Source organism: Cryptomeria japonica, chromosome 2 (genome assembly GCF_030272615.1).
Source record: "Cryptomeria japonica chromosome 2, Sugi_1.0, whole genome shotgun sequence".
NCBI lineage: Eukaryota > Viridiplantae > Streptophyta > Pinopsida > Cupressales > Cupressaceae > Cryptomeria > Cryptomeria japonica.
Genome location: NC_081406.1, coordinates 49,983,113 through 50,000,685, shown reverse-complemented (window position 1 = coordinate 50,000,685; position 17,573 = coordinate 49,983,113). Strand labels below are relative to the sequence as shown.

The 17,573-nt window shown below is 37.9% G+C and overlaps 1 protein-coding gene across 4 annotated transcripts in view; it reads left to right on the top strand.

Moving 5' to 3' along the window:
* Positions 1–17,573, top strand: part of LOC131046168 (ATP-dependent zinc metalloprotease FTSH 12, chloroplastic) — a 316,628-nt gene that overhangs the window by 212,100 nt on the left and 86,955 nt on the right. The gene's annotated exons all lie outside the window — the stretch shown is intronic.

Sequence of the window (17,573 nt, the reverse complement as noted above, 5' to 3'; positions counted from 1 at the left end):
ACTTCAAGGTTCTTGTATGTAGGGTCTCTATGTGTGGATAAGCTCTTTGTGGTATGATGTGATTTGCTGGAATCACAAGGGGACTTACATTTGATGCCTGAACTTCTGATTTGCTTTGAATATTGTTGGAACACAGGATTTTCACTAGCTTAGATTTGAAAAAAGGAAAAAAGACGAGGGCGAGGAGAGGATCTAATCCTAACACTAAGAATGTAAGAGCAATGATTGATCTTTGATGAAACTCTAACTAGGTCTTGTTTTGACATCGCAGGACCATCTCCACAAGGCTAGTGCGATCTTCGAAGGGAAGCTTTATGATGTTCAAATCATCACTGCAGGCATAGACACCATCAGGTTGATGCATATCAATGAAGAAGCGGCAATTGAAGTTAAGCTTAAGCTGAACGATTCCAGTTGACTACGCAAGGCAAGTCTGCAATCAACAAACTGCTAGTAGTATGGATATACGAATTCCACCATCAATCAAGCACATTTCTTCCATTCGTCTAATAACAAAATCAAACATGAGAAGTATAAAGACCATGCAAATTGTCGAATCGACCCATAAATTTCACCATTTCTTCAATGAAGTTACAAGTCTTTTACAACAACATCTTGGCAACAATCTTTGCCTTCTCTCTCTACTCTACTCTAATTGCTATTCTCTCTCTATCTTCTAACTGCTTCCAACTATTCCTAACTATTTCTAATTCCTAATTTATTGCTAATTACCTTTACAAAATGAAATGCCAGGGCTTATATAGTGCCCTCAATACAATTCGATGGCTTAGATCAATTCGAGATCAATGGCCAAGATTTTACAATGAAAACCCTAATTAGGGTTTGTTACAACCATTACATAACATTTAATGCTTGACCAATGATAAAATTGTATTGCTTGGACACATGTCCTCTCTAGAAAATTCCACCAATGGATAGCTGGGGTAGGTACATCGGAGTTTGTGCCTCCTTCCATGAGTTAGGTACATTGAATCTGGACATGTTGAGGTGGACCACACTGACTGGAGGAGTGATGACTGGGATGCCACCTCATCTAACACTTGTAACTTGGTAGATATTCAACTTGATGTTGTTGAGAAGCTATCTTTAATTAACTTTTTTGAAATTATCTGCTCCTTCAACGAACCCTTTGCTCTAACTTCTTGTGTCCTTGATGTGCAGGACGATTGTTGTACCTCGCCTTGGAATACTGGATTGGAAGAGGTCGCCCTTATCTTGATGATGCTGGATCGAAGAAGGTCGTCCTTGTCGATGCTAGGTTGGAGGAGGTCGCCATTGTCAATGCTAGGCTGGATCGAAGAAGGTCGTCCTTGTCCTTGCTTGATTTTCCTTGATGAGAGCCTTCCGACTTGTAGATCCTTCGAGTTTGGGAGTCACCATCTTGATACCTACACAACATTTCAAAATTAGTAATATATCTTGAAATCTAAAAATTAAACTTTAAAAGGAAGATTCAAGATTTTAATTAGGAAATTTCATGATAAATCTTGAGTTATCATTTCCTAATTTAGGATTTTCAAAGCAAAATTTAAATCTTCAAAAATGGTGCCAAGGTGATTACGCCATACCTCCACTTGGGAATTAATTCTAAAAAAGATGTAAAAATAGATGAATTTTGCCAGGCAAAATGTAGATCAAAGCTCTCCCTTGGATAAAATTGCACCTCCATTAGCTAGCTTCTTCAAGATCTGGAAATTCGCCTTCAAATGTAGCAAGAAATTCGCCTCTCCCATAGCCTTCAATGTGAATTTCGCCCTTCTTAGTCTCCACTCCTGGTAGAAATTCGCTCCTTCAAATTGCTCTTGAAATGATGAGTGAATGATTTGAATAAAAAACATGCCTCAAATATATAGAGTGCTCACCATTTTATTTCCATGGGCCGACTTGGAAAAATAGGTCAAAAGATAAATAAAAAATAATAAAAGAAGAGGCCGACTTGATAAAAACATTAAATAATACCCCAAGCGCTCCAATTTTATTTTATTTTTTTAAAATAATAATAATTAATTTTAAATGCCTTTATAATTAAAAATTTCGATTTTTAAGGCTCAAAATTAATTATTAAATGCCATGCGCCATCATTAAATGTCAATTTAATTTCAAAATATTTCAAGGTTTTATTGAATTTGGCATTTAATGCAATTTGAAGGATATTGGCGCCCAAGCATGGGAAAATAATAGATATCAACAAGATCGCTCTGGTCCCTTGGAGAGGGATAGGAGCGCCTATACCTTTTGGACCTCACACTTCTTGTTTTTTACGTCCAAGACCTCATTTTTGATGTCCAAGATGGCATTTTTACTTAGAATTTCGAGCTCAATTTATTTGATCTTTGAAATGAGTGCACTTTAAAGCATTTTCGCCCTGGTCCCTTGGTGAGGGATAGGAGCTATTTTGCAAATCCAAGCTTATCCGTCCTTTGTTAGCTTTCCAAATTATATTCAATGGATAAATCATGTTTTCCTTGGTCTCTTCAAATCATAAAATTGTCTTGATCCTGCAAGAACAGTGCAAATTTGAAATTCAAGCTCCGGTCCTTCAGTGAGGGACGGGAGCACTTTTGCAATTACAAGCCAATTCGTCCTTTGCTAGCTTCGAAAATTATCTTCAACGGATCGATTGCGTCTTCCTTCACCCACCTCAAACGTAAAACTTGTTTTTCTCTTGCCCGAATCTTGTCTTGAGGGAAAATCGCTCTGGTCCCTTGGAGAGGGACAGGAGCGCCCTAGCCAGTCACCTTGGTCCCTTGGAGAGGGATAGGGGCGAACTTGTTACTTAGGCCGATTTTCTTCATTGTGGTGTACTTAAGTTATATTCAATGGGCAAAACATACTTCCCTTGACCTCCTCAAATCGCGAAACCACTTAAATCTTGCAAGGATAATGCGAAATTGGAATTCAAGCTCCGGTCCTTCAGTGAGGGACAGGAGCGATTTTTGCTCTTAGGGCCAAATCTTTTTACTTTTCACTTCAAATTTCCTTCGCTGAGGAAAATATCATCTCTTTACACGCCATGAATAAAAGTTCGAGTCCAAACAAGGTCTAAAAATGTGTATATGAATAAAATCGCTCTGGTCCCTTGGTGAGGGACAGGAGCGAATTTGACCTTCTAGGCAAAAACTTCATCATTTCATCGTTTTTGATCAAGTCTGGATGCTCTATCATGCTCATTTCGTCCTTCACCATGCTTTTGATGTCTCAATTTAACCAAACAAGGCCAGGAATGGCTCAAATAAGTATTTTCGCCCTGGTCCCTTGGTGAGGGACATGAGCGCTTTTCGCTCTGGACCCTCAATGAAGGTCAGGAGCGAAATTTGACTTTTCGAACTCTCTATTAGGACAATTTTAATGGAATATAACATTTAAGTATAAGAGTGACTCTTATACTTTAAGTTATATTCCATATATACTTTCAGGATGTTTGAGAGTGGTTTCAGGCCTCCAGGAGTTATATTGCAAAATCTAGTTTTTGGAGGTTTTTCAGTTTCCAGACTTAGTCAAATTTCAGGATCAGGACATTCCAGACTTAGCCAAATTTCAGGATCAGGACATTCAGACTTAGCCAAATTTGCTATCCTATTGATCTCCCCGACAGCACTCAAAATGCAAAGGCTAACTAACAAAACCCTAAAAGACCAAAAAAACAAACCCTAAAAAGCAAAAAAAAAAAAGCAAGGGTCCCCATTTGCAATGGGGCGATGTGTGAAATGGTCACAACATGTCCCTACTAGCTAGAGGTTACTGCCCTGCAAAACAGGCTGTTAGAACACAACAGAAATATATACATAACTAATCTAATTTGCAATTAAAGTTCAATTACTTAATTAACACTAATCTCAAATCTTAAAAAGGATACGAGTGCAGCACTGGGACATGTCTTTAGGCGGCTGTGAAGCTCGCCTTCTTGGAACCCATCTTGGTTCCAAGCCATACCAGGAAATCGAAGGTTAATTCGATTCCTGTCTTGGATTTAATTTCTTACACCCAAGACATCCAGGAAATCGAAGGTTAATTCGATTCCTGTCTTGGATGTAATTTCTTACACCCAAGCCATACCAAGGAAGACCATCATATATGATCAATTCCTTGCCTTGGATGATGCATCTCATCATCCAAGTCTACCAGAGAGGACCGGCCAGGTCCGTCTCTTCTTGGATGAACTTTGTCAACCAAGCCATAACATATATGCATATAGATATTCAGTATATACTGCCTACCAGGGATTATCATAATCCCTCCATTAGGCTAAGGGAATTTCCTCCCTATAGCCTCCATCATATAACCACATTTATATTACATTTTACAATTCATTACTATTTTCCATATCATCATTTACGTCTACATTTACATATTCTTTAATCTTTTTAATGATCCTAAATATACATACATATTCTACATGGGTACCTATCTTAATTGCTATATTCATATAAGTAAACATTAGTAGTATATATATTCATAAAAATGCCTTAATATATATGTGTGTGTGTGGTACACACATCCACACACATATATACCTTATGACCCTTAACCTCTTACCTGTATGCAGATCACAGCCTGCTATCGAAGTCTGCACACTGTAATCGTCCTCCACAGATGGGAGTCCGTAGTTCCGCTCAAGTCCTCTCCTTCCTCCTTGCTCTTGCCTCTGCCTACGTAGCTATCCTTGCTACCTCCTTCCTATCCTCCTTGTCTTATAGCAAGTCAGATAGGTGGCATGCTGATATGTTTCACTGGTAAATATACATGTAGATGTCACGACTACTTGCTCCGGTGAGCGTGTCCACAAAGGAATGAGAAACAAGGTATCCGATCTGTAAGTGTCGGTGATTTAGATTTTCATATTTAATGGCTTATGTGATGTATTGATAGTTGTTTCTGATTGAATTCACTACGGATATGTGACTTGACCTTCTAACTTCTAGTAGATAACCTCCCCTTGAATCTGCATACTCCCAATTCCATGATGATCCTGATTAAATGATTTCGATCTGCATTATATACTTTATTCTGCCCTTCCGTTGAGAGTTGTGACTCTTCATTACGAGATTGTGTCTTTCCATTATGAACTAATCACATGTGTTTAGCTTTCTTTATTGGATCGGGATATTAATCATGAGTTTAATACTAAATATTTCGTCTCTCATTGGTGACTACAATTCTTAAATCGTAGAAGATTATTGTTGTGAATTGAGGGGACGATTGGGTATTGATTGACTTCCTGCAAATCCGATGTTATGACATCCTCTTATCGGATTATCCCTTATGTTTGAATTGGCCAATCGATGTCATAAGATCTATAATGTCGATACCACCAAATGATTAATTGATGATACGATATTCTCCCTGGTTTGATGGCCAATTTCGATATCCTTTGCTGACTTTCCTAATATGTTGAGATATGTTGATACAAACATTGCTTTAATGGTAACACATGGCAAGGATATTACATCAACGTTTTCTTCCAAGTCTTCTTTCTTGTAATCGATAGCTGCTATTGTTCCATAATATATTTTAATCGCTATCTTTTGTTTATCAGTCTTCTTTATTATTACTTATTTATATTATTATTTATTTTTTATTTTCTTTTAATTGTATTATTATTGATTATTGAATATATAGATTATGTTGATAATATATAATATTTAAATCATGGTCATAAATAATATTTAATTAATGAATTTTAAATAATCATTCATTGGTAATTATTATATTAATTAATAATAATAATTTCTTCATTTAGGGTCTCTCTCTTTCTCTCCGTATATATGTAACGATCCAGGAGGGGACATGACAACTTTACTTTCATAACCAATCATAAGTCCACAAAGAATCAACTAAGGTGTTCAAGTTTTTCATGTTTGTCGAATTTTTTCAATGGTTTCAAAACAATTTATGGTTCTCAATGTGCTATTGAAAACCTATGCAATGTAAAAAGAAAATCAACCATTCATCAAAATATTGAAGGGGTTTCAAAACTTCTATTGGATTCTAGCGAGGTTCTCGAAAACTTGTCAAAGCATGAGAACAATTTCACAACCTTTTCGAGAGCAAAGGATCATTCGAGTTAAAAAAGATTGTGTTCATTGACAAATTTAAATTACACAAGTTTTGAAACTAGTGTTGGCTGTTGGCAATTGACATTCATTCTATTACCAAATAATGCCGTATAAAGAAGTCTTTAAAAATTTAGTTGGTGTGTATGTTGGCATTTCCATATGGTTTCAAAATGATCTTTGGGGCCCGAAGGGGATTTTAGAACCTACCAAAGCTTTGACTAAGGACAAAGAAAAGAATGTGTCAGAAGTTACCTGCGGTTTCAAAACCACAAGCTAGAACCTACAAAAACAAAGGGAAGCACACAAAGACTCTGATAGAGAATTAGTGAATTTCTAGATCCATCATAGAGGATCAACAATAAAAACCATAAAAGAAAAACTCTAAAGTTGTGATGGGATGTTATAAAAGTAGAAACATGGTTTTTTTTAAATGAAGTATTGAAGATAATTTATTATAGAGATTAAAGCTTCCTGCATTCCCTAGTTTGAGCTCAAGAGATTTCAAAGAGTTATGTAGCACCATTCCCTCTCTAATTTGTAGACACAGAGCTAAAGAGATATTTCCATCCACATTCATTGCATGGCTGCCTGTTATTTCATGGTTTGATCCAAGCATTTGAAACAAATTTCATGTCTTGTTCAAGCTAAGCTCTTCCTCTGTAAGTTGTAGTCTGAATTTTTTTGTGAATACTGGAAGAAAGAACCTTAAACAAAAGGAAAAGGGATTTGTTTTATGAATGACTGTTGTTATATTCACACTATATCCAAATGCAAACATCCTCCAAATCCAGATAGTATCTTATTATTGACCATTCAACAACCATGAAATACAAGTACTTCGGACATGAATTTTTGTCAATTTTGGAAACCACACTACAAACCCAAAATTGGGTCATGTTAATCTTGATGATTTTTGGAAGAAAATGGGAGAAGGAAATAGGTCTCCCATTGCATTGAAGATTTTAAAAAATGGGATTCTTTGTGCATCTTGTTTTCTTGTGGCAATATAATACATTGTTTTAGTTCTAGATTGTATGTAACATTATGATCTTTAGATTAGAGGAATTAGAACAATATATGATAAATTAGTGGCCAAATTGGATGTTGTATCTTTCGGCATAACACTAAGGTTTCTTACCAGAGATAACTTTGTTTATGTTGGTACAACAATTGCATATCAACAGTTCACAATAAAAAAGTTCGCGACTTAATGCCATAGCAATTGATTGGTTATTGACCTCGGAAAGGAAAATATCAATTGTGAAAGGTCCTTCATAGACATCATTTAGTTGAAGACATTTTGTACATTATTGTTTTACTTAATAGATTGGTGGGAGTTGAAAATGGTCATGATTTTGAGAAGTGGATGTATGTTTTTAATTATTGTGATTTGTGTTGGGAATCAATTTATTGACTAGGGTAGTATCATCAGTGGCAAGTTGCCTGATCATCTTACTCATTTAGAGTTGAATCAGCACTATTATATGTCCACATATCTTTTCTATGGCATTCCTAGCATGAAACCTTGAAGAGTTGTTACAAGAGGAGCATATGATAATGACACACATATATATAATCATTATCCATAATTAAGTCAACGTATCTTTTCTATGGTATTGCTAGCATGAAACCTTGAAGAGTTGTTACAAGAGGAACATATGATAATGAAACATATATATATTCATTGTCCACAATTAAAACTAGAGCATAGCTACAAAGTTTCAGGATAATGAATGATTCCTTCATTGCGCCCTGCCAAGTCTCAGAAAGCTGCTCAAGGAGGAGATGATGATGAAGATCCCTCCAAGAGAAAGATTTCTAAAGATTTGTGTGCATAAAATCCAAAGGGTAAAATGAAGAAATTAGAGGTGAAGAGGAAGAAGCTTGATTCTATTCAAGAGGAACATGAAAAACAAGACTCTTTGATTGCTCTTTTATTGGTAATGAACAAGAAGAGTTTGTTCCTTTTGTTACACAAGTTGATAGTTCCTCTTCTCCTTCTCAGGATAATATTTTTGCTGCTCTTTCACCTCATTCATCTCTTGTTCCTTCTCTTCCACTACCTCCTTTGGTTGCTCCATTTTCACCGAATTCTACTCCTTGTTCATCAAAAATGCATCCTTTGGTAGTATTGTTCCTCCATTTGTCAACCCTCTACCTGCTATACCTCCTCCATCATCCTCAAAGGTTTTGGATCATGATTGAAGAAAAGAAGGATTACTAAATTGATTGTTCCTTAGTTTGATGCTAGTGCTAGTGTGCTTAAAAAGCCCTTAAAGGCCAAGAAGGCTATATCTACATCTAGATTAATGATATATTCCTCATCTGGGAATGTGCATGTGGAAGTAGCAAATCCCATTGCAGAGAAAAGGATATATGAAACAAAATGGATAGATTTTAACATTACCAAAGTGGTTCTTGGTCCCTCTTCACATGAGGGAGATTCATTATTTTCAGATTTTAGCTACAAAGTTGGTAGAAAGGACAGGAAAAGAGAACCCTAGAAAAGATTAGTTGAAGCGAAAGGTAAAAATATAAACTTCATATCTCAAATCTATTATTAATACTTCGACTAAACCATTGGATGAAACAAACAACACAGAAAATATTGGCCATCAAACAGTCTATGTTAGAGAAAATTAAGCTTCTAAAGAATTGTGATCAGGTAAAAGAAGAAGTTCAGGCTGACTTCTTACACATTGATTGCATTATTCAAACAAAGGAGTTGCCAATTTGTGTAGTAACTACTATTTCTCTTCTCTATGTCATCTCAGCTGCAACTCAATCTTGGGAACATGCATGAAGACACATCATTATTATAGCTTTTAAAAGAAATCTTTACATTCCTCTCAACATTTGAGTGTTATGGTTTTGTAATTACCTTGTTGTAATAGCATTTGTCTACCTTTCCTTTAGCTACTAGATAGATAGTAGGGACCATTCCTATTGGGTATTATGTTAGAGATTTGAACCATTGCAATCCCCTACCATCTGTAAGCACCTAGACAAATAGAGAAATTGATTCTTCACTAGCTAGCCTTGGACCCACCCAACAAGAGAGATGAATTTTGCATTGGATACCTCTGAATGGAAGGAACAAGACAAACTTTTTTATTCTGTATATTATGGAAGATGAAGTAGTCTAGGGTTGTGTTGACGTGTAATTTGTACACAATCATACACAGAATAAAATACCCAAGGGTACCTTATCCTCTCTTGAATAAAGCCTCTGATTGCTGAAGATGTCGCAAAAAAGGATCAATCAGGGTGACTCCAATGTTCTTTTATGTAGGGTCTCTATGTGTGGATAAGCACCAGTGGTCGTTGTGAATGCTGTTTCATCAAGGGGCCTTACGTCCTCCAAGCTGTAGGAACAAGATTTCCTAAAACTAACAAGTTCTTCAAAAAGATCAAAAGGTAGGGTTTGCAAGGGATAAATTCTAATCTAATCCTATGAATGACCTAATGTAGGCTAGACTTAGCAAGATTCTACCAATTTCAATATTGCCATGAAGTAACAACCCAATTGAAATTGATGCGATCTTCTAAGGTAACAAATGATTCTTTCAATTCATCAAGGATCATGGACACTACCACAAAGGCACATATCCAAAGCTCAACGACGATTGAAGGTTTAAGTAATTCAAGTCTCTCCAGTTGACCACACAAGGCGTTCCCACAATCAGTAAGAAGCTAGTGGTTTGGAACATGAATCTCACCAAAATCGAGCCCAACACTTAGTCCTTCAAATTTAAATACTACTTTGACTGAGAATGATTCAAGAAAGTAAACAACCATGAAGATAGCCACAAGAATTGCAATAAAACACCATAACTTCAATATTTTATTGATCTCAAAGCCAAAATAGACAACAATTGCTTGAAATTCCTTCTTCAATGCTCAATCTTGCTACAAAATAACTTTCTTCTCTCCAAAAACTCTAAACTTCTAACTATTCCTTCTTTTCTAATCTTCTCTAATATGACAAAATGAAAATGAGTGAGGGTATATATAGCATCTTCAATTACAATGAACGGCCCAGATCAAAAGAAGATCAACGGCTGAGATTCTGACACCTAAACCCTAATTAGGGTTTTATTACAAAAGTTCCCTTTTTATTGCACAATATTAAATGCATAGCCAAATATTTAATTTGGCACAAAAATCTAGGAAACATAGACCAATGACAATTAAGGTGCCATGTCATCTATAACAACCTCTCTTCTAGAACCTTATTCCCTTTCCAATGCTCCTTTTTAGTATATGCAATGAATTTGGACACGATTCCCTCAATCTTAGCAATAGGAATCTCAGGAAGATTCCTCATTCGTTCCTCCAAGTGAATAATCTGATCAAAGGCCTTGAGAAGAGCTGCGTCCCATTTAGGCTTGAGTTCCTTGATTTTCTCAATCAGGAGCATAGTAGCAAACATTTGATCTCTTTGTTCATCTGTAATAACATTCTCATCTTTGCAAAAGATGACTTTGACCCTTTCTTCCAACTCTTGAAGATCCACATCTGTCTCAACTTCGATCCTTCTGCCAAGAATAGTACATAAAACCCCAAATACCTTGTCCTGGATCGGATGGATGACCTCCTCTACTCGATTGCATTTGGTGCTAGTGTCCTCGAAGAGAACTTCCTTCATCTGGAGTAAAGTAGACCACTGGAGTAAATTGTGAGCTCCTCCATCCATTATCTTTTCTTGTGCTAAAATCTTTCTTGGTGTTTGCCTGATTACTTGAAGAACAGGAATGATAACATCTTTAGTATGAGCAAAGGCGGCTACCGTTATCATTAGGTTGTGGATGATCTCAAGGACCTGGATAGCTCGATGGATTGTCTGCATCATTCTCGTTGCAAACTCAATGGCAACTGTATGGGATTTGCTAATCCAAGAGCTTATAAGCTGGACCAAGCTCTTAACTTTCTTTGCTTCACCAACTGATTCAAGGGGAAGTGCTTGCACAGGAGATACTGCTGGATCCTGATGTCCCAAAGGCTGACTGAGGTGACTAAAGTAGCCTCTCCAAGAACCTCTCTCTCTCTCAAGTTTTGTATTCTTTTCCATTTCTTCCTTAAGTTTATCTTTAAGCGCCTCAAATGAATCAGTTGCCTCATCCAATGCCTGCTCGGTGGTGAGTGGACCAAGCTCAACGGTTTCTACATCATATTCTTCTGCAAGGATCTCACCTTCATATTTGTCCACTGCCGGTGTAGCTATCTGCAACTTCCTGGACCCTGTCTCATCTCTGATCATCTTAGACATTTTGGTGGCCTTCTTCTTTTCTGTTACTCCTTGAGAATCTCCAACAAGGCTATCTAAATCAATCACATTATCTTCTTCGTCTTCGATCACAATCACCCTTGTTAGTCTCTCCTTCAACCAATCTGGAATGGCGGACCTTGTCTCTCTAACTTGTATTTCTTTAAGTAGTGGCTCTTCTTTCCGGAGAGGAGATGTTGCTTCATCATCATCCTTGTCTTCATGTAGCTCATTGACCTGGGGAGATTGACTTGATGAACGTTGAGATGCCTGTCCTCCTTCATGTTTATCATTCTGAACCATTGATTCCATAGATTCCTCCACTTCAAGTGTCCTCTTCTCCTGTCGAGAAGATGTGCCGGATGAGCGATCTAGATTGGCCTCTTGCTTCTTCTTGGAAGATTCTCTTTTCTCAGGTCTTTCCTTCCTCTTCGCACCTCTATGATGGGGATTGCCTTCACTTACGCTTTTGGGGTGAGGATTGCCTTCGCTTGTGCTTCTAGGATGAGGATGGCCCTCACTTGCGCTTGCTCCTTCTGCCGACCTTTCCTCCAAGGTAAAAGTCATAGGTATGTTTTGCTCTCTCAACTTTTGATGTTGCACATCAACCCATCTGCGAGTACAAGACAAAACTGGAGCCATCAAAGTCTTCAAGTCCACAACCTCAGGTTCATTCCAATCTATCTTTACTGCCTTGTCCTCTCTATCATAGGATGACTGGAGGTGCCTGCCACTGTCCTGAGCTTGATCGGCCACTCTGTAAACTTTGCATTTCCTGATGAAATCCAAAGGCAATCTGGAATGCATCTTTCTTTTTACTTCTAAATCATCTGAGAGATTCATCCAAAAGTCTTCTACCTGACATTCATGCTTGTATTTTTTACCAACTGTTTCTTCTATATATCCATAAGGATCAAAATTCTCCCTCAATGAAAAGAATGAAAATGAATATAAGGCCAACTCCCTTTCTGCATCCTTTAAAGCTTGAACATTAGGACATACCTCAACTGAATTTCCTAGTATGATAGGTACATGAATTCCATTTCCATGCCTGTGTCTGAATGCCTTCGCATAAGCTGCCAACTGCCTAGTCACCTCAAGCAGTACTATCCTGTCTGTCGGATATCTTGGCAACATATATGCAGGTGAAGGACACCCATGAATTCTAATATATGTAAACTTCTGGAATTGGATAAACCAAGCACCATACCTCTTCACAAGTTCTTGTGCCTCCTGAGATAGCCGATTATGAATCCCGCCTTGCAGTGTCCTGGTGATGTTCATTGTGAAAGTATCATTGACTAACTTATAATTACTCCCAAGTGGATGATGCAAATGAACATAAGAGTCACAAACTCTGACTTCTCCAGGTCCTCTTCCAATCGCTCCTCTGTGAGGTAGTCCTGCATATTCAAAACTCCTGATCAAGGCATACATGATGTGCGAGCTCATGTGGAAGGATTTGGTAGCCTTCAGTCTTCTCAACTGCACGTCCAAGCAATGGCTAATAATTCTAGCCCAATGAATTGTTCCTTTTCCTTGAACTATCACTTGGATGAAGAAGAACATCCACTTCTCAAAATAGAAGGCTTGAGGAGCCACTGTAACTCGATTGAGTAAGGTTATCAAATCTCTGTACTCCTCCTGGAAGTCGATCCTATGTGGTGTGTTGGGAATCTTGCTCAGGCGAGGACGACTTTTGAGTAACCAATTCTTGTTGATGATGCTCAAGCAAGTGTCTGGATCATCTTCGTACATGGATCTAGCTCCTTCCAAGCTTTTGTAAATCATATCTTTATGTTCTGGTAGATGAAGAGCTTCACTGATAGCCTCATCTAAAAGATAAGCCAAAGTGTTTCCTTCCTTGGACACGATCGATCTTGACTGTGGGTCATAATGGCGAGCACACTCGACCATCAACTCATGGCACTGGACTGCTGGAGGGAAGCCGACCGCCTTGATAATGCCACTCTCAATTATTCTCCTTGCGACAGGTGATGGCTTTCCAATGTAAGGGACCTCTCGAAACTTCTTCACATTGAAGTTTCCCAAGTTGGTATCTCCAATGTTGCTCCATTTTGACACGATCTTGGTCTCCATTTCTTCATTCCTTTGATCTTCCTTCATGAGGGCTGGACGACTGGTGGATGCTCCTGGCTTTGGGGTCGCCATCTTGACACCTACACAACATTTCATAATGAGCAATATACCTTGGAATGTAAAAAAAATAGATTAAGTTTAAGCTTTAAATTTAGGAAACCTCATGATAAATCCTTGAATTATCATTTCCTAAATACGATTATGCAATTTGGAATTCAAGATTCAAAATTCAAAATTCAAAATTGAGACTAGGAAGATCTTGCCATACCTTTCTTTGAGAACTATCTCTAAAAAAAGATGCAAAAAATAAGAGATTTGCTAGGCAAAATGAAGATCGAAGTCTTCTAGCAAAGGCGCCTCCTTCGTCAACTTCACCACCTTGTGGGTCTTCAACGCCTTGAGGAACAATTCGCTCCACCTCCAACAAAGTTCGCACTCCTTCTTGGATTGAAATTCGCACTTCTCCTTGGATCAAGATTCGCACCTCTCCTTGGATGAGATTTCGCTCCTTCTATTTCTCCTCCAAATCGCACTTAAACAATGATTGAATGATGGATCAAAATGTCTCAAAATACCTCCCTTATATAGGCGCTCACCATTATACTCTCCCATAGGCCGACTTGGTGGAAATGAAGCAAATAATAAATAAAATTTAATAAAGGAAAGGTCGACCTTATAAATAATATTAAAATAATACCCCCCAAGCGCTCTTTCTTAAATTTATTTAATATTAATTAATTTAAAATGCCTTTATAATTAAAATTTTCGATTTTTTAAAGGCTTAAATTAATTATAAATACCATGCGCACTTATTAAATGTTAATTTAATTTCAAAATGTTTCAAGGTTTTATCGAGCTTGGCATTTAATGCAATTTGAATGATATTGGCGCCCAAGCATGGAAAACAATAGATATTAACAAGATCGCTCTGGTCCCTTGGAGAGGGACAGGAGCGCCCCTTCATTTTGGCCTTGTATCTCTCGCTTCTCACGTTCCAAGTCTCATCTTGGATGTCCAAAATAGCATTCTTGCTTGGCATTTGGGGTTTAATTTATTTCATCTTTGGAAGGAACTTGTTTTAAAGCAATTTCGCCCTGGTCCTTGACTGAAGGACAGGAGCGATTTTATTCTAGACCTCATACTTCTTGCCTTTTATGTTCGAAATTTCTTTCTTTACGCCCAAAATGGGGTTTTCATTCGTGACTTTGAGTTTGATCTATTCAATTTTTTGAATGAATGCTCTTTAGAACCATTTTCGCCCTGGTCCCTTGGTGAGGGACAGGAGCGATTTCATCTTTTTGTCCTTGATCCTCGTTTTCCAAATTGTCAATTAATGATGTGAGGCAATCAATGATCTCTATTGTTCGCTTAATGCATGTTCAATTCACCCTCTCAAGACAAAACGAGCCCTTCTAAGGATTTTCGCCCTGGTCCTCCAGTGAAGGACAGGAGCGAATTTTATACTTGAGCCAAAAATTGTCAATTCTTGTGGATGTTTCCTTGTCCATCATTTTCCAAAAGGCGTTTCTCATTTCGTAAAACCTTGCCTTGGTGTGATTCTGGAGGGAGATGCTTGATTTTATAGAAATCGCCCTGGTCCTCCAGTGAAGGACAGGAGCGAATTTTAGTCCATGGCACAAATCCTTAATCATATCAACATCAAATTCTCTTCAAGGTGTAAAACATTGTTCCTTATCCCATCTCGAGTCTTGTAAACGACAGTAGCACTTCAAAATGTTAGGCAATCAGGCAAATTTGAAGATTTCGCTCTGGTCCCTGGGAGAGGGACAGGAGCGCCTTAGCCAATTTCATCAAATGCTTGTGGTCTTTGCAACTTCGTTCTTCATTGAGGCATTCCAAATATCATTGCCATCATGTGTCTAGGCTCGGACTTGTCCAAATTTGGAGAGGGAGGCTGGACAATCTATATTTCACCCTGGTCCCTTGGAGAGGGACAGGAGCGATCTTGCATTTATAAGCTCACTTGTGTTTCGCCAACTTTCAAAATTATCTTCAATGGAGCGATTAGGCCTTCCTTCACTCATCTCCAACATGAAATTCGTTTTAACTTTGAGGGAAATTTGCCTTATGAGGAAATCGCTCTGGTCCCTTGGAGAGGGACAGGAGCGCCTTGGCCATTATGGGCTCACTTTGCGTTTTGCAACCTTCAAAATTATCTTCAATGGAGTGACTATGCCCTCTTTCCTTCATATCAAGTTTGAAATTCGCTTCACTTTTGTCAAAAACTTGTCTCTTTGAGAAAATCGCTCTGGTCCCTGGGAGAGGGACAGGAGCTACCTTTGAAATTTGCCTTGGTCCCTTGGTCAAGGACAGGAGCGCCTATTGCAACTTGGGTTGATTTTCAACTTCGTAGACGGCTCAAGTTATATTCAATGAACAAAGCATTCTTCTTCTGACCTCCTTAAATCGCAAAATCACTTAAATCTTGTGTGGACAACGCAAGTTTGGAATTCAAGCTCCGGTCCTTCAGCGAGGGACAGGAGCGATTTTGTCATTTTAGCATATTTCCTTGCTTGCCAATTACTCAAATTATATTCAATGGACAAAACATACCCTCCTTGATCTCTTCCAATCAAAAAATTGTCTTGATCCTGCAAGGACAGTGTAACTTTGAAAAACAAGCTCCGGTCCTTCAGTGAGGGACAGGAGCGATTTGGTCTTAAACTTTGAAAAACTTGTCATTTTGAGTCTTCAAAATCTTCAAAATCTTCAATGCATGTTCGATTTGTCCTCTTGGAGACCCTGCACAAAAACAATTTAAACAAGTCAATAACCAAGATGCATAAAATATCACTTTCGCCCTGGTCCCTGGGTGAGGGACAGGAGCGATTTCACCTCTACAGGCCAAAATATCAAAAATTAGGTCTTCAAATCACTTGACAAGGCATAATTAAGTCATTTCCAAGGCCAGGGGCCAGTTAGTAAACCTTCAAAAATTTGGTCAAAATTCACCCGGACAAAATGTATAATTTAATCATTAAAATGCTGAGATCCAACTTGAATTTGCCTTCAAAATCTTAACTGGACCCATCCTGAGACAAACTTGACTTCCTGGCAGGCTCATCCTATTTCAAAATTTGCAATCAATGCGAGGACGCTTAAAAAAAAACTTTCAAAATTGGACTAGACTTCGGCTTGAAAATATCAAAGGAAACCCTAAGGCTTAACCCTAATCCAGACGACTCACTCATTTAATCCAAAACCCTAAAGCAGAGAGAAGAACAGGCAAAACAAGAACAAAAAGAGGGGGTCCCCATTTTAATGGGGCGATGTGTGAAATGGTCACAACAGGTTGCTCCCTCCTGCTATAGATGGAGGTCTTGTTCTTGTCATTTATTCCCATTCGAAGTGATAGTCTTATTACCTAAATGTATTAACAAATTCTTTTCTCCCTAATCCTATAGATAGTAGGCCAAATTAAGAGCTCTCTCCCAATGTCATTTCTAACCATTATAGACAGAGGGAGTGGTCAAATCCTTAAAATAACCCCCAAGCTAGACATTGATAGGGGGCTTGCCATACTAGGGCCTAGCAAGTGAGGGGATTTGAGTTGTTCATCAGGGGGTTTTATCGTTTTCCGTATTAGTCGAATGGCCCCCGACCCACACCGATATAGAGGCAGGGGTCTCCACAGGGGTAATTTGCACCTGCACATGTTGAAGCTACACCTACTGATGTTGTAGCTTTATAGCCAAAGGAAATAGATATATCCTATCCTCAAAAAAGGTGAATGCAATGCATCATGTCCAAAATATGTGCAATCCAGCAAAACTGGGAAACAGGTACCTAACAAACATTCAAACATTGCTAATTTACCTTTTAACCCTTATAATAATTTCTAATGTAAGGCAGTTCATATCATATTACATAGTTCTTGTATAATTTGAAGCTAGAATATAAGGTAGAAACGAGGATCACTAGTTGGTGCCTATGTTTAGTTTTTATGTAATGATTTTTGTTAGCAAGTTCATTATGGATACACTGCCATCTGTGTTTAAAGTTCATAATGTTTTAGATTGGTTCCAAAAGGTTCACAATATTTTAGAATGTATCCAAAATATATCCTGTAGGCATACTTGTTGATGGTACTATTTATATAGTCATTTGAA